We start from the raw sequence: 19215 nt of genomic DNA on the forward strand, positions 1-19215 counted from the left end.
CCCCACTGCAATTCTTCCACTTTGTATACCAGTGCAGAGCATGGATAAATCAGTGTAATTAGTCATATATCCATGATGGATTGGATGTGATGGCCAAGCTCAGGGGAACGCCTGCCACCTTACATTAGCTGTTTGCAATGAATGGTTGGGATTGCTCATCACACAGGCAACGAAACAATAGCCCTATCCATGACCTTGTAATGTCATGCGTGGGTAAATGCCACCGACCTGTACAATTTCAAGTGTATAATTAGTTAGCCCCCCCTCTCGTGCAACCTCCTAAAACATGAAATCTCAGTGTCTCAAGATTTTTACTGCAGCCACAGTGTTTTGTTGTCTTCTTCAACAGAAAGGACCAGAGTTGCCACCACTTGCTGAGAAGGATGAGGTCCTTTGATGTAAGTACCGTATTTTCCGGACTATAAGGCGCACCGGACTATAAGGCGCACCTTCAATGAATGGCCCATTTTAAAACGTTGTCCTTATATAAGGTGCACCGGACTATAAGGCGCACCATTAATGCATCATGTCAGATTTTTAATCCAAATCAAATCATTCTCCATTTTACATTTTTTATTTCAACTTCAGACACAACAAATTACTTTATAATCACAAAACAATGACCCATAGTCTTTTCGATTCATGATTCATAGTCTTCAGCGGGCCACTTATGATTGATTTCATGACACAATGCTTCGGGCCAGTTTAAATTTAGGAATTTGGTCCATATATAAGGCGCACCAGACTATAAGGCGCACTGTCGGCTTTTGAAAAAAAATTAGGTTTTTAGCTGCGCCTTATAGTCCGGAAAATACGGTATGGACTTGCTCAGGACACTGTAGTGGTTCAGCATTGCTTCATGTCATTGTGTGCTGGATAGGAGGCTCCCCGTATAGAGAAACAAGAGAAACTTAAACGAGTGGTTAAGAAATCGAGCTTTGTCCTGGCTGCCAAATGAACTCCATTGAGCCGGAGGTGGCAGACAGATGGATGTTAGCCTGGCTGACATCCATCATGGACAACACGTCTCACCGCCTGCATTACACTGTAGAGTCCCAGAGCAGCTGCTTCAGGGGCAGACTTCTTACACACTAGGTGCAGGAAAGCGCACCACCGCAGGCCATTCATTCCTGCCCACAGCAGTAAGACTGTTTAAATGAACGAAATAACGACACCATGCAGTGCGCACACATGCACACAAAAAAAGTCTCAATAAAATTTATGAGTATGTGGTGAGCGTTTAATGAACTACATTGTTTTGAGTTGCTTAGGGTAAAAGAAAAAGAAGAAAAGTGACCTCAGGGTTCTTGGTTCTATTCTCTCTTGGGCAAGGCACTGAACTTTAAATTGACTCCAGGTCGACTCGGCTTTGTTAATGAAAAACTGGTTTCAACTGCATTACCTGGTTGAATGAACGAGATTGTTTAATCATTAAAAACATGGGCCGAAAATCATTGTTATTATACATAACTATTTGTTAGAAGTTACATTTCTTTTCCCTCCAAATTGGATTATGTATGACTATGGAAAGAAATGTGTGCCAGTGAACACTGACTAAAAACCACTGGCCAAGAATTAGCGATTAATTAGTTTAATGAAGAGAGCAAATTATATGACCACTACTGCATAATTTACTCTTGACCGGACAAGTACACAGATACACCTTTTGAGTTCAATTTGATTTCAAGAAAGTGATACATTCACTCTTGTAGTTGCTGATGTTGAATGATTTCTAAAGAGGACACTTTTCATTTGTCTGTGGCCATCTCATATCGTGACTGTTGTCAAAGGTTCAGGAGTGATGTGCTCAAACAGCACAATCACACATGCATAAAATGTTAATGTGCCGGGCTGCTGCCCCTTTCTGCATGTCCTAATTTAATTCTCCATGAATGGCCTTGCTAGTTAGTTCAGTGAAAGTGAGCTAAGCTTGTTTGGCTTCTTTTGGAGTCTTGCCTTTACACTCCCCAGAGGCCATGTGGCCATATGTCTTCCTCACACTGGCTTGGACAGTTGGACTGTGTCCAAGGGTTGATAGGCGTGAAACACACAAATATATCCCCTGTAGGAATGTATAAACACAGAAATGACGCTTCTTTTCTGTTTTGGATGAAGAAAGAAAAGCACATGCAGATTGCTAATTGTGCACATCGGAGGAGATTATATTACATACAACTATACCCAAAGCCTTATTTTGTGGGCTCACTAGTTCTGTCAATATTGGTCTCTCCAGTATGTGACCTCCACATTCCCAGCTCAAAGTCTGTTGCCCGTGTCCAGCTCCTGTTGACGAAGTTGTTTAACAACGTTGACTCTGACTGTGCTCTCCTGTTTGCCCAGCAGCCATCAGCGTGGCCTGTCTGTTAATATTGAGGTCAGGCTAAGCCACGATGCAGCAGTTTCTAGGACACAAGACATATCTGGATTGCTGGGAAGTTGAAATCAAGCTGAAACTCCTGAGGGAGAGCGGGCGGAGTTACGTTACACCCCTAAATACGTGTCCTCCTCGCTCACTCCACAATTGATGCAGGTGCAAAGGCTTCCTGGAGTGTTCTTTCTCATTTTTTATGCCCCTCAATTGGACATGTGGGTGATTGCAATGAGTTAATATTCTTAAAGGAGAAGCCCATCCCCAATTTTTTGTAATAATATGTTTGGTGCAGCCCAACTAGTAAAAACTGATTAATGTTTTGTTTGTGGAATATGATTTAAAAGGGCAAAATCCACCTGTTTTTATCAATCTCAGGGGGCGGCCATTTTGCCACTTGTTGATGACTGATAATGACATCACAGATAATTTCATAATATCAAAGATATCTCTGACCATGTCAGATTTAGTGATGATTATTTTTTTATTATCATTATCATTGTGCATATTCAGTTGTGCAAGTTGTGAAAGTGTTATAGCTGGTTGGTTTACACTTCCACAATCCAATGAGATGCAATACCTAGTTGTGTACATTCTAGAATCGAACCCGTCCGCACTGTCCGAATTGTGAGGTGGACGTGCTAACCACCGCATCACTGTGCTGCCTTTTTTTCAAACACAATAATGCTAATTAGTTATTGACACTTAAAGAGGTATTGATTTAACAATCTGTTTATTTTATTTAGTTTGGGTAATTTATAGAACTGCACTCCATCATACTGAGTGGTGTTTGCAGTTACCTTATTGAGGTACACTACATGAGCAAATTACAGTAATTTATTCTGATAATATTGTCAAACAGGATTGTATTGGTTTTCTTTTCCTTCCTGCAAATAAGACTCTCACTGCCTACTATTTCCCCAAAATAAATAGATTCATGAAGGGCATAACTCCCTACCATTTTATGACCCTGGAAAAGATTGCAAATCAATAAATGCCATTACCGTGGGCCTCACTGTTTTTGAACTGTGCTTTGCAAAGTGTATTTTCCTTCCACATTATTGCTTCAAAGCGGAGACATAATAATCTCACAGAGACTCCACGTGTGAAATTATTCTTGCTTATACAGAGTAATGGTTATTGGCCTTGGGATTTCACCGCTGTCTGGGAGCAAAATATTTTGTTGTCAAAAATGAAGACACACCCTTTCATAAGAAGAGTGGTGTCCACCTTGAGTTAAATAAAAATGAACAAAACATACAGCGTCAAGTCAAGTGAGTAGGGTGGTTACCCAGCACAGAGATGTTCTTCTCAGCCAGGAACTGTCTGATGGTTTATCACCCAGGGCAAAAGGCTCCTTGATGAGGCATCAGACAAAGCATAATAGTTTTCCTTGTATTAAAAAAATCTCAAATAGCATCTAAGTAATTTTCTTTCCTGTGGCTCTTAAATCTTTACACCATAGTCGTAGTTTGGCTCTGAGCCAAGTCTCGGCTGACAGGTATAGGAGTGTTACGAGAGAGCCTTAGTGGAATTAATTTGGATTATCAACCCTGGCACTGATTGGGAGGCACTTGCATTGTGATCTTAATCTGCGAGAGATTTTTAGCAACCCCCTTCACTAATGTTTTGACCTGCTGTTTTATGTCCTTCAAAACGTATTGGTGAGGAATTGACCTCTTATACCGACCGAAACACTCATTTTATACATCCAAACAAGAATCCACAGATATGCTTTGTTTAGGTCTTCATCTGGTTCCATCTCCAGCTTTCCTCACGTATGTTATTTCTTACTATTGTGTTATTTCTTCGCAGTACGAGTTAATTGTAGGTACTTGTCTTATCATTCTTTTAGCAGTGTCATGTTTGAGACGTATGATATCAGCCTACTACTCATGGTGCAAGCATGATGGAACCAGAAGCTATAAAATATTTATGCAAAATCTCGTTTGATCCTTCCAAATTATCTCTGTAAAACGCAGAATAAAATTACACTGCAGGCCCAAATGGTCAATTCTGATTTCATTCCTCAACAACATCCCAACGCATGAACAACCCACTTTCCGCTGACACCCACATTGAGATAAATAGCTCCACAATTAAACCGAGTATAATCTCTACAATTGTCCTTTGGCTGTTATAATTTTTCCTATTTAATGATCAATATCACCTTAATATAGCATATCTATATATCACACCATATAGTCCATGTTTTTACAATAGTTTAGAATGGATTAAGTTTGGATTTTGCATTACCGATGGATGGCTGATCTGGCCATTTACATTGCTGTTGCTTTGGGAAACGTCCTATATGCATCATAATTGTTTTGATATTTTGATCTGAAACATTTTTTTTTCCACTGCCAGGATGCATAACCCACTTGCCAGCAAAACATGCTAATTATGTCATTGAATCATGTAGTGTGCATAAATATATCCTCCTGGGGGAAAAAAAATCTCATTATGTTACATGAGTCAACAAGTTTTTACTATTTTTTTTCAAATCAGAAATGCAAGTTACCTTTTCTTGATTTTTTTTTTGTGGCGATTCCACATTTACCTTGGTTTGTAGCACATCAGCTTTTTATAATTACAAATAAAATCTGTTTTTGTCGGCAACAGGTTGATTTTTTTTCCATAATGATAAATAACAACTCTGTTTTGAACAATAGCTCAAACTCAATCATCTGTGATTAAAATCTTTTGTTAACCAGCATAATTAGAGACCCGTACAGTGGTCTTTCTAAGATGGAGTCTGATGAGTGATGCTTCCCACCATGGTTTCATATTTATATTTCATATAAAAACATCTCTTCTTAATGACCTAAATGCATCACTCTTGACAGTAACACTCCAGTGACAAGCCATTATGCCCCCTTCATGCACTAACCAGCATACAAAATCATTTTCCTGTCAAAGTATCAGACAGTCTGTTCTAGTAACGTGTGGACATGCAAAGATATCACGTATACGATTGAATGTGATAAAGATTAGATGGGTAGCATAACTTTTGACGGATTTGGCTATTCAAGTTATATGAAACAATACATACTGGGTCATTGACTTTGACTACAACGTCCAACTACAACGACTTAAAACTGTCGGATTACTCAATGCTGTTGGGTTTTTCTGAAGGCTGATATGGAGGGAGTAATTTTATGCGAAGGCACATTTCATCTCAGTTCACATTTACTTTGGGGGGGGGGGCGCATTCTAGCTTTTATATTGAATTTGAAACTGAGACATATTTCTTCCTTCGCCCAGAATGTTTCATTTGTGGACATTCAAGCACTTTAGGCCAGGAGGACACACTCCTCTCCTCCCTACCGCTCAATAATTCGACAGTTCGTCTTTCAGATGAGACTTACAGCTTTGCACCGGAGGCCGCTTTCAGCCAGGAAACGGCCGTCGTCCCTGTGTGCCCTAATCGCCCCTCATGTCAAACAGATTGCCTGCAGTCATGGAAAAGTGATAATGTGGCACAGCACATTACTGTTGCTAGAGCCAACAGCTTTGCTTTACAGGATTCCACATGAGCAATGTCCTCTGACATTGCTCTGACTTGCTACCCAGTACACATACTCTATACAAGGTTTTATAAACAGTACCCAACACACATTCTCATCCATCATTTGCATTTGTTGAACCCCATCCCCCCAAAAAAGCACAACATTATACTGAATGCTAACATTCATGATTAATTTTGTGCCTAGATTTAAAAATAAGAAACATTCATAAAGTAAGTGCCATGATAATATTACAAGCCTGTCATTTGGATGTGCTCTTAAACTGATGTAGAAGTGACTGCTCCTTTCTCCGGCACGCAGTAGTTACATTGCTTTTCAGCCCTCCTCCTCATCCTCATCCTGGTGGGTCTTTGCCATGGATGACATGTCACAGTGAGCAGCAGCCAGTGCAAATCTGACCTCCCTTCTTTGCCTGCTGCTCTTTCATAATGGAGTTTATGCCAACTTCCTGACAATGGGAGAGAAAATTTGCTTCATCTCCTCACTGCTTGATATGCAAATCAGCTTGGGGAGCTTACTAACCAGTTTGTTTGTATTGGGTCACTGCAGCATGTCTTCTTTTTACTGTCATTCATTAAATAGTTTTAATGATTCCAACACATTAGGAATGCCTATTGTGCAGAATCAATATTGTCAGCACATAATACTCAGATAAAAATGTCATGCATGTCTAGTACCCATTTTTAGATTCTGACAGTTGTAAAGCTTTGCAACATGACACTATCTTGGATTAAAAAATATTTCACTTTTAAAGATTTATATGGTCAAGGAAAAATATTACATTAATAGTTTGTTTCCCCTAATCTCATCCCATTTATTTATTTTGTCTCAAAACTCCTCTACTCACTCTTTGCATACATGGTTAATTGTTTGCCGTACAGACAGTTCCATGGCATGTTTCCTATCAATGTATATGGCATTTCTGGACTCTAAAAATGACAATAGCCTTTATACTTCCCAAACTTCAGACTTTGATTTTGTTTATATACTGTAAAAAAACATCTCGCTCTCTCGCACTCTTTCTCTCGCTCGCTTTCTCTCGCTCTGTCTGTCTGTCTGTCTGTCTATCTATATGTGTGTATATCTATATGTGTGTGTGTGTGTTTTTTTTACAGTCCAGTAACTATAAAATCCTCACTTTCTCTCAGGTTATTGCTCGGTCACTTGACCCAGCATGCTGGTTGCCATCAGTGAGTACTATTGAGAGGTTGGTATGGTTGATGTTATTCAGGCTCCCTCTGGAGAAACATGGTTCTATCATCTCTTGGGGTCTCTGAAGCATATAAATCAGTTGACTGGTAATATAAAGTACATCCACACTCAAACCCATTTCTTTGCCCCATTCTATAAAATGCAAGTCCAGACTGCTCCCTTCCTTTCACACACTATTTTTCTATGGATTAAGTTCACAGCAAGGTTCAATGAGGACAAAGGAAATACTTTTTTTTTTTTATTCTATATTGACTTTGGCTTGCAATGAGTTGAACACTCTTCATGAAGATGATGAAGGCTCACTACTGCTGGTGCTGCATTTAAAGTGCAGACAGTTAAGAGGTTGTCAAGATAAGCTGAGTAATTAGTGTGAAAACATCAAAACTGCCGCACGACTTTTGTGTTTTATTTTCTTCAGCCGTGATGCAACAGCACGTACTATATACATAATATCTGGTGAAAGTGTGTGAGAATGTGTTCATACCCATAGAGGGCAGCTGTGCTCTCCACAACTTAGGCAAAGCACAAGCAGGGGAGGTTTATCATGTAACTGGCCTCCTGCCCAGACATATTCATGTGTGGTATGTTGTTTATTAGGGGGATTGCGTTTGAGTGTATGCAAGGTAACATGAGAATCCCTCACAAAGTTGAGTATCTGCCAGAAGGCAATACAGAAGCTGGCTCAGTTGCTTGCTCATTTTCCTTTCTATTAGAAAGAGAAGCTATTAATTGCTTAATATGCCTTTAGGAGAATAAATATGCTGAATTGTAGTCCAGGGAATGATTCTTCCAGCTCTTTGTTTGCAGTGTCACTGATGCACTCTGACTATGTCATCTACCCTGCCACTAAGATCAATTTGTTTTTTAAGCGGTGGAGGCAGGGCAGAGAGAGAGAGCAGGAGAGCGGTAGTGAGATGCTACAAGGTCTGTGGAAGTTTCTGACAGGGATGGGCAGAGTCTCCATTGCTAAACATAATAGCCAATTGTTAGTTAATTGTTGTTTTTGCTGTAGGAGTTGGTAGTGTCCTTTTTTTTTCTCTTTGCACTGAATGGTCTGCACGTTACTTTTTGTTGCACTGATGACAATAAACCTGAATTGAAGTAGAGTATTCATAGACTTCCTTATGCTTAGCTTGCTTCAAGTTAAAGCTCACGACAAAACATAACCTTGCTCATATGCAACAATGAACAAATTCCATATGGTACGTTTTTTAATAAAATGACAAAAGAAAGAAAAGTAAACATGGTTGGTCAACATTGATGCTATGCAGATCCATAGCTGCTACTACTAACAACTTCACCCGAATAATTACAACTGTTATCTGCTGCTTCTGAAAATGGATTGTTCTTGTCTGTTACCTTTAATTTAGTGCAGATCATAAAACGTGTGCTCTGCATTTCATCCCTTTCTACTGCAGGAAATGGAGTCAGTTACCCGAGGGGCAGGTCTTATTAACTGTACTTTACATTACACATGGCGTTTTTTTTTCTGAAAATGAGTCACCCTCAAAGTTTTTTTTTTCCCAACATCATCTAATGAAGGAGGACTACATACATATGAATGAGGCATCGGTGTACTAATTAATGCTCAATTTATGGCACAAATAAAGCTCATGCTGTAATTACAGATCTTAGTCAAGAGTCCATGATATGTAAATGCATGGCTTTGCATTTTGCAGATTTAATCATGTCACTACATGATTAAATTGAAATAAAATGAAAATTTGTAGCCTACAAATAATGTTTAGATTTTACAAGCTATACAGCATTGCAATGTAAAATTATGATCATATTGTAGCTCAAAGTTTGCACTCTCTGGGTTCCTGACCGCCCATAAATACATTTTTCATCTACTCGTGCATGTGCAACGAGGGAATTTGTTGATTTTTTTTTCTTTGTTTTTTTTTTTTACATTCTTGTTTTTTTATTTTTGTAGTCATTTTGGAAGTGTTTATTGGAGGTAGGAGGACTGGTTTGTCTCCAAATGCTCATCTTAAATTAGAACATTGGATTTGCATGTCTTGACCTAATGCAGAGGTGCAACACAGAACTGGTGCTTTATGGGAAAATTGAGCCAGAGCACATGAAAAAGCAAGAAATGGCTCTGGAACTAGTGTCGGGGTCTGAGTGGGCAGCGAGGGACCAGGGACTGTTGGTGTAAGCAGCCTTGGAAAGGTGACATTGAGGGGGCGCACTATTGGCTGAAACACTTGACTGACTGGGTAGATGCGCTGGGACGGTAACTGATTGTATGCAACAAGACTGAAGGCTCGGAGGCTGGAGCATGGCTGACTTTATGCAAGTGTACTGCCAGGCTTGCTTATTCAACAGGGAGGTATGCTGCAGGGAGCTTGTGATATTTCCTATTTTATCTGAAGTCCACATTGCTTGTTTATTTTTGTTGAGGACAGTTGCACCGTGCGAAAAATCCTTCAACTCAGTCACACATAGCCCAGGGATTAAATAAATATTTTTTGCTCACCAGTGCAATCACCCTTGTCATGTTGCCATTCACGAGGGTTGCATTTTGTTTGGTCTGATCCTTTTTGTCACAGGGTGGGGTAACATGGAAGTAAATAAATGGAAGAAAATGAAGCATCTTAAATATAAAAACCTAAACGAAGTACTTAAACCCAAGCAAAGTGCTGAAACCAACAGTCCAGTGCACACGCTTGCTCTGTAAACGTATTGCCTGTTCAAGACAAAATAAATTATTAATTTGAATCAATATTTTTTTTACAGTTCTTAATATGAGTTTGCTATTTGATTTAATGTTGTATCTTGCTTTTGATTGATGACTAGTCCAAAGCGTTTGGTTTACGTCTTCTGTGATCTTAATGATAACTGGTATCAGAAATTGATTATTTAATTTCATCAAACCTGATACCATGCTGCATCACAGCTCTAATACTCCATTAGAAGGCAGACTATTACAGGGTCTACTTTCTCCCCCGCTTCTAAGTAAGTGCCCTTATAAAGAAGAGCAGTGACCTGAAAAAAAAGATGCGAAAATTGCATTAGCAATTGGTTGAGCATGGCTGAGTGTTTGTCGTGTAAATGTTGTTGTCCTTGCTTATTGAATTTTTTTTTTACAAAGTAGCTAGATCATACCGTAGTGTCTGGGTTGATATAATGATAACCACATATACCAGCTGGCGGTCTAAACTTTTAAAAAATATATATCATTATGAAATCCCAAGTCTGCCCCTCGGGGTGTCCAAATACCTTCTAGCCACTCACAACAAGCTTGTGGTCTTGCACAGTGGGCTACAAATTTCACTAAAACATTTTCTCAACTTGTATGAAGACTTGCAAGTCCCTAAAAGCAGTTTGTATTGTGGTATTTTTTTTCTCCCTTTTCTCTCTCACCACAGTGCCAATTGTGACAGCCACAGTGTTCGCAATTATCTTTAGACTGGCTGAGCACCCCCACAGTTCATGCTCTAAATTCCTCACTGTATTGTTTTGCGTGGTTTAATTTAATTTGTACTCTTATTCAAACAAACAGCATCATGCATTGCTTCTTCATACAACTTACCAGCAGTATAATATCAAATGTACTATATCAGAGGTCACAAACTTGCGATCCAGCGGCCGTTTGTGACTCGCAGGACGTTTTGGCCCCATCCTGTCTTTATTGGGCTTGGGGGGTAAGCAGTGTGGTTGATCTCCTATGGTCTACCATTGCTCAGGCTCCTGACATATTCAGAGCAACGTAATTCTAACGTGACACCAAGTGGAAGAAAAATATATCTTCTTACCCAGTCCCACTCATGTTTTGGTGCTCAAGAAATCAGATATCATTACTCAAATAGAGATGCTGAGGAGTATGCAAAGAACTAGGGAAATGAGAGCGAAAATCGGGACGTCAATCTCGTTCATGTTCTGAATTGTTGTTGAAGATTGTGAAGCTTGTATTATTGTACTTTTTTTTTTATTTTAACGAATAGTTGAACCTGCAATTTATGTATTGGCATATGTAAACAACTCAGAACAGCTCACATCAGACCAGAGATCTTCAGTCGGAATGATTTTGATCAGAATGACAAAAAAAATGTAAACTCCGCTATTGATTCCATGGGGTATGTGTGTGCGTGAATGTGTTTGTAAAGAGTCCAGGACAATGCGCAGGATTTTTGTTTTGCATTTTAGAGTGTTGATGTGGGCTAGATTCCCGCAACATTTAGTCCATCTGAATGGCTTTTTAGTGAATGCTGCTTCATTCCAGTTTTTATAGTAGTGTTGAATCAGCTTTTCCATGTCTCTAATTGTTCCCCCTCCTTTCATTGTAGGCAGCACACTTGGCATGTTTTGTATGACATATTTGTTGTGCCAGACCAGAGAGTGCTGTGAATCTTTGATGTTTTTTTTTTTTCTCCAACTCCTCTGACTGGATAAGACCTAATGGGAAGTTATCATGTTATGGCATAACTCATCAGGTGAAATGAAACCATCAAGTTGACATTTTGTTTGTATGAAAAAAGAGGTAATAGGTGGCAATTGTGTATTTACTTGAAGTGTTGATGCTTATTTCTCAAAATAATTGCAATTTAAAGCATTGAGGTAAGAAGACTGCCGATTAGTAAAGCACTAACATTTATAGCTCAAAGTATGACTCAGTAAAAATCTTCTGCTACAAGATAAATCAGGGGACAACAGTTTGGAAATTAAAATAAAAATTCACCTACGCCTAAGATATTTCCTCCGCATAAGATACTCGCAGCTAAAAAATCCATGAATGAAAAACCATGGAATTTTATGCAGCACACCTTTTAGCCCCTTTAATCGCTTTTTTCTTTGTGTCTTGATTGAATTTTTTTTAGAAAAAAAAAAATTCAACAATAGATTTTGGTTGCGGTGACCTGGTGTTAATAATATTCATCCAAACAGAAGCCCGCTATCTGCTTTGAATGGCAGATGAGGTAACAGGATGTCTTATGGGTTTCTACTGCTCTCCAGATGGTGTACTACTCCCGTTGTGACTGAAATCCAGTAAGACACCCCCAACCCCCACAACAACATAAGCACACACTCCCCCTTCTATCACTTGATCCCATTTGCTGTGACCTCTGGGGATCACCGATCAACCTTCAGGAAGGTCACTGAGCAAGTTACTCTTTAGCGGTAAAGCTCTGCAAGCCTATAGCTCTTGACTGCAAATGGCCCTCTTTTAATTTACATCGAGCAAGACTGCACAATTTTGAAATTCAAAGTGCAACATTTATTATAATTCATGCACTACAAGATGCTATTTTCATTTCTGTCTGCAACATATGACACATTAAATGGCATATATCTTTAGGAAACGAGAATCTTGGTGCACACTCTGCCTCTGGGAACAGTCTCAAGGTAGGATTGCACAGCGTACAGTCGGAGAATAACAGTAGTACACAATTTCCAAACACAGCCTATTTTATAAACCAATCAGCAATTTCTGCTTGAACTGCTTCCATCTGTTCTGCTTGGTGCTCTGGGCGCTCCATGTCCCCAGTTGAAGTGGCCAGAGTGTCCTCCTGTACTCTTATTTTGTGGCACTCTGGAAAAACCAAACAGCATATTTGAACTTTTTGAGTTTCAGAACTGTTAGAGTAGAGCTCAGAAAGTATTTTTGAGGAGTAACACTCTTGTAGCGATGCAGCAGCCAATCAAATTGCATCGGGGCAGCATTACCATCATTCGCCACCTCGTACGTTTTTATACCCTCATCACGGACTCTCTGCTGCATAAAGAATGACTCGGAATTATAACTTGCTGTTTGTGATTGATTGTTTTGATTGTCTTGTGTCATTTCAAATCCTTCGGGGTGGTATTTAGAATCAAATAGGTAAGAATTGTGTCCGTGCCCCATGAATGAAGAAAATATAATTAATGCATGAGCTCATTTATGTATGATTGTCATCAGGAAGATAATAATAATAATACAATTAATATTCATGCACAGCTCTGTCATTATTGGATATGAATAACGAACTCAGTCCATGTGCGTCATAAAAGTCTTATTTAATAACTTGATCATTTATTTAAGAGAGTGATGATTAGATCAGTGTTTTTTTAGCCCCGACCTTTGTGGAGCCAAGACATCTGTTTGTGCCCAAAAGTAAAAAAACCACCAGACAAAATTATCTTAAAAAGTATCCGGACAGAAGTCGTGATCTTGTCCCAATTTAATCATAAACGTACTAACTCTGTGTTCAAATCTGGGCGGGTACTGTTGAGCACAAAGGTGATATTTTTGCAAGATGGTATTATATGCATATTGCTGCATGAATGACAAAGGTTCATTCTACATTTTGACATGCAGTTGGAAAGTGTTTATTTGTTATGCCTCTCACTATAACCCACTAGAATGTATAAAATAAAAGATAACATGCAGTCTCACTATATGCCACTGGGATGGTTAAAATAAAAAAAATAACAGTAAAGTAATTATGAATAATGCCGTGAATATACACTTACTTTTTGCCTAACGATACAAGACGTGATTGATATATCAAACCAAAATCCATGAGTATCTAAAATAATATGCCAATAAAAATCTTCTTTGTCTATTAAATAATTTGAATACAAACTATTAAAATGTTGGCATATATCACTGCAAAGTCTATGAGTGACCACGTGCCACTAAGACGCTACAACAGAAGTTACTCTAATGTCATCCTGATGATGGTGCTCAAGGAGAATTCTTAATTATGTAGTCTGCCAGAACCATTCAAACTCTCATGACTGTTTGTATGATAGTTAAAGATATCTCAGTCTGGCTGTCCATTCCCTCAAATGATCTTGAGACGATAAAACCCAGCATTCTGCCTTGTCTGTCTGCCATAGCCATCATTACCTGCGTTCCTATGGAAACAGAATATCCTTTGGTGAAAAAAAAACAGTGTTTACCTTTTTTTCTTTGCTCATGGTTTTTCATACATATCCTGCACTCAATGATTCATCATAACACCTTTGAGAAGTTGATAAATACTTTATCTAAACCTGAACCTGAAAAAGAGAAACGGTTTCTTCGCACACAATACAAAACTGCAGAGAGGTAACTTTAGTTCAGTCACACTTAAACTGTGGAATAATTGTTTAACAAAAAACAAAAAATAGTGACAACAGCATAATAGTCTGGTATGTCCTTGTACAGCATCATTGCTTGCAAGGCCACCATTAGCCAACTGTGCAGCCCGCCTGCCCTCCCCAACTCCCATTTTTACCGAAGTAATGTTTGCAGACCTGGGCTAAACTCCAGCAGTCCTAATTTGATAGTCTTATTTTTATACACTCACGAAGTGGCAATTTGGTGGTTGCAATCGCAAATAGTCTTCCATGTATAAAATAATGAGTGTACTTTCTGCCCATTTTTTTTTTCCTGTCCCAGCAGCTCTAAACCAGGAGCATATAATTCAACAAAAATGTAAGCATGTTGTAGTAGCGCATTTGCACACACACTAGGAATGACCAGTGTAGTCAACCAAAGAAAATTGGAGTTCATGTCTCTCAGTTTCTACAATAGAAGTCATTCATTTCCTATGTGTCCATTCCTGGCTATTGTTTTCAACTTTGTCACATGATCTGTGATGTTGAGTAATGTGTCAAGGGTTGCCTGGATGTTTCTGCCTGGTCAGCTCCAAGGTGCCCACTAGACTATGACAAAGACTTTGGCATTGGGGTCTAGGATTTGTGTGAGTGTTTAAAGTAGTGGGGTCTTTAGTGTTCATGGGAAATGAAGCTAAACGGGCTTTGGACCAGGCATGGGCAACTGTTTGTATGCACTCAGTGTAGGTCATTCCATGTGTAAGTCAGGTCCAAGTTCAGATGATTCAATGATTCACAGACAATCAGAGTCAAATCACAGACAGTGGGAGATCAAAAAGCTGGGCAATTTTAGCAGCCGCCGCAGGATTTGGCTTGTCTGTGTGGAAGTCAGTTGGTCAGACAAGGCGGTGTTGCATGGTGACAGCTTGATGCTAAAACTTCACCAATCTCGCTGCTCTTGTGGATAGCTCATCCCTAATCAGGACCATCATTCATCAGGTTCTGGCGTATTAAGCAGAGGGGCAAATTGGTTTTCAATCGATCATATTCCGAGTACAGCCATTTTGTATACTTGGCTCCCATACATTCGATTAATGGGAAGGGGCGTTGTCTGTTCTTTGTGTGCCTGAGGGAGTCAGTTAAAAACTCCATCAAGTGCCTTTCTTGTTTATGAAGAGTCAAAAAGATACGGTTGAACTTGAATGCATTTAAATCCAAGGTATAACACCACAATTACCTTTTTTTTTCCAGTGCAAAAATATGTCAGATATGCATATTTTGGAAACGACATTTGCCTCTCTGGCATCACTTGTTTCGTAAAACAACTAAAAACTCATGCTGTCACATAAACATGATGCAGAGTGAGAAACGCTTGGCATTTTTCACTTGCAGCCTCCCAAGTGATCTAAACTTTCTTCATTTTTTTATAAGACATGACAACTTTCTGTCACTTAGTTTTCTTCTTTCTCGGTGGTGTGGTATACATCCGAAGGACACATTTTGTATATTTGAGATGAGTTTGAGATGTATCCAAACTTTCTCTGCTTTAAACCGACAACACTGTTTGTAGTGGTGTAGAACTGCACTGCATCATAAATGGCTTCCATTGGACACGTTGTGCATTAGTTTGTATTATTTGCTAATAAATGTAAATCAATTGATGAATGCTGGTTGAGCAGTGGCGGCTCACCAAGAGGGGTCAAAAGCTGTGCGGTGTGCAGCAGAGTTTGAGTCTTCACACTTCCTCAACACAGTTCTGACAGCGCAGACCTACTTTTATGTAGTAACTCTTGGTCAATGTTATTCATAATTCATTGGGTGGTGTTTCAAGTTACAAGAGACTGGTTCTCAAAAATGTCCGATTCAAAATACTGCTGTTTTCTAAAATAGATTTATAGCCTGAAACTTGAAATCAGACAAAGGTCTGCACTGAGGTTCTTATTATCTTGAGTGCATTGATAAAGTGCTTATCTTCTTTGAAGGCAGACTTATGTTAAATCTCTGTCTGGCAGGTGGAGTGCGATCCTGGTCTGATGAATGTCCTCCTGCTCTGATATTTGTATGTGCCTTTCTCCTCAGCCTAAGGTGAGAGTCCTTTCTCTAGTCAAACATGTGTTTTGATTTATCACATTTTATACTGAAATATATAATAATAATGATCATAATAATAATAATAATAATAATAATAATAATAACAATAATCGTAATAATAATAATAATGATAACACCTCAACATTTATAAGTGACTCCACGAGAGGTTAAATGTAAGATTTCACTCAATAGAGCTGAGATGACAAGCAAATCTCAAGTGTTGATAAAATGTTGTCACATCATCAAACAGCCATCATAACTCTGATGGATCAAGAGGTCCATTGATGCAATAGTGATCGGTGACTGTTTTTTTATGATTGATGTCAAATTACTTCAATCCATTTCTACCCCTATTAAGTTAATAATGAGCTGGAGTTGAATTTTGGGTGACAGGTCATGTACACCCTAGACTTGATTCCAGTCAATTAGGGGGCACATAAAGAGAATCATCGACTCTTACATTCTCAAGTCAAATCATATATGAAATTAAATACAAATATCCAGTTGAAATTAGGGATATTGCCTTGAATCTCCAAACGCTGTTGCTTTTCTATCCAAAGTGTTTGTCCTTTGAAAATATTGTCTGGTTACCACTGACTACTGCTTTGGTCACCCGGGTGCTAAAAGCTGAAGTTCAACTTATTCGTGGTAGCTTGACTAATGGTCTGCCTCCTCTTTAGTGGCTTGGACAAGAGGACCCTCTGTAGTTATTTTACACACAAAAAAAACACAGACTTGCTAAAGTTTGTTGTCCCTTTTTGCTTTGGAGAATAATCTTGTTTGTGGCGGCTAAAACGAATTGTACTTAAATAGTTTGGCAGTTGATTAATTGGACCCCAACTTCAGGTCATGACTTGTTTCCTTTGTGCTCTTCTGGGAATGAACTACTTTGTTGGCTCTTGGTGGAGGAGTGCTATATCACCGGATATGCTTCTGTGCAGCTCAATGAAGTGGCCTGGCCTTGGCCTTGGAGAAGATAATCACCAAGGTTTGGCATGAGGGGGAAATTATAAATCTTGCAACATGTTATTGTGAGGAGAACCTGACTCAGACACTATCTGGAGAGATCACTTTATCTCCAACACTTTTCATAAGCGGTGAATCTTCCCCAGTTGGTTCCTTGTCTACTATTCTGCTAAAAAAGCAGAATTGTAGAGATTTTTAATTATTTTTTTCTGTATTGAGCTGCTTCATTGCCTGAAGTTATGCAGTCCTTTCTTTTGTGTTTCATCAAGGTGAGAATAAGTGGCCAAATTTACTGACAGCAAATTGGCTTTAAGAGAGGTCAAACTACACTTTGAAAAGCTCCTTGAATGCCCTATAATTCTAGCAGGAATCATTTAGCGCATCAGACACCTGTCGTCCTTGTGTTGGATTACTCCCTCCATGGGAGATTGAACTTCCTCCCACAGGTCATAAACATGCAAGTTGGGTTAATTGGACACGCCAAATAATTCATTTTTCCACCACGTTCAATGGAACAGAATTTGTGATCTGCATTTATGCTGTTTGTGTGTTGCTATCAATGTCACTTTTATTTTATAATACCGTGTTATCGAATGGAATCTGAAAGACTGTTTTATAATTTTCTTTAAATCCTAGTGAGTGATAAATGTTTGTCATCAAGGTGAAGTGCACTGAAGAGAGGAGCTATCCATCCAAGAGCCTCTCCTCCTCTCTAACCAAGGTCATTTGAACTTTAAATCCTCGCCTTTCCAAAATGTCCCCGGTTTAATTAACTCTCTTGAGCTGCACGATGAAAAGCCATTTTAATAGTATTGGAATGCATATTAATCTACTGGCAAGGGGCCAATTATGCTTGACAGTCAATGTGTGTGCATGCAATGCGTGGACTAATATGACCTACCCAAGCTCGATTTATTTATTTGTTTATTTATTTATTTTAACTCTCATAGGCTTACTTACCAGAAATTTTCTTACTTTTTGTGCTTTGTCATAATAATTCCAATGTCATTATGACATCACAAATTGTCAGTTTTTACATGAATTTCATCACATGACTTGCTTCTTGACAAGTTTGTTGATATGTGCCCAATATACTACCTAATCAGTATGGATAAACAGCAATCTGAAAATATGCTTGTGAAATCAGAAGAATGACTTGGCCCATTTAATGTATGTACCATTCAGGACAGGAAGGCCATTAAAACGGCACATCTTATCTGTGGCGTGGCCTTCACAACACTTTACCGCATATGACAGCCATATCGCAAAGAGAGTACACAAACCTATCTGAGACAGCACAGATGCACAACACACACTTATCAAATTATTGTATCTCAAAAGTGCAACAGGAGGGTCGCAGCCAGACAGACAAAAAAAAACCCAGCTTTGACTCAAGCCATCAGACTACTGAACAAACAACATCAAATTCTGTGACCCAGACTCTACAATTATTTTTTTTCTGCTCACCTAAATGTTTTCACTGTGAAATACCAATGCAACACACTTTTGAAATACATTTTTGAATATCCTTGAACATATAATTGAAGGGAGAGTAGCTAAATAAGAATTTAATGACTCTGCGCTACTGCAACCATGATGTTTTTACTGTGCACACCAAATAAACATCTTGATTGCTTTCATGTTATATCAATATATTTATACATATGTTTGATTAATCAAGTTAAGGTTTTGTGTTAATAAAAAATGTGTGCTGTGACTGGCAATCGACCAATTCAGGGCCCCAGCATGAGTGAGGATAAACGATTTAAAGGATGAATGGATGGATGGATGGATGGGTGGCTGGCTCGATGGATGGATGGATGAATGGATGGATGGATGGATGGATGGATGGATGGATGGATGGATGGATGGATGGATGGATGGATGGATGGATGGATGGATGGATGGATGGATGGATGGATGGACGGATGGACGGACGGACGGACGGATGGACGGACGGACGGACAGACAGATGGAGGGACCGACGTACGGATGGATGGATGGATGGATGGATGGATGGATGGA

At 39.1% G+C, this 19215-nt stretch overlaps 1 protein-coding gene across 9 annotated transcripts in view; it reads left to right on the forward strand.

Annotated features, from left to right (window-relative positions):
• The window catches only part of arvcfb (ARVCF delta catenin family member b), a 136522-nt gene that overhangs the window by 11654 nt on the left and 105653 nt on the right, over positions 1-19215 (forward strand). For 5 of the 9 annotated variants that reach the window (XM_088376146.1, XM_088376147.1, XM_088376152.1 and 2 more), the window contains exon 2: positions 16146-16218. The exons of 3 other annotated variants lie outside the window; for them this stretch is intronic. The gene's annotated coding sequence lies outside the window, so the exon portion shown is untranslated. Of the gene's footprint in view, positions 1-349; positions 399-16145; positions 16219-19215 lie in introns of all 9 variants that reach the window. One more of the 9 variants, XM_088376148.1, reaches the window with a different exon arrangement.

Source organism: Syngnathus floridae, chromosome 5 (assembly GCF_059516105.1).
Source record: "Syngnathus floridae isolate MCC-2025c chromosome 5, RoL_Sflo_1.0, whole genome shotgun sequence".
NCBI classification, from domain to species: Eukaryota; Metazoa; Chordata; class Actinopteri; order Syngnathiformes; family Syngnathidae; genus Syngnathus; species Syngnathus floridae.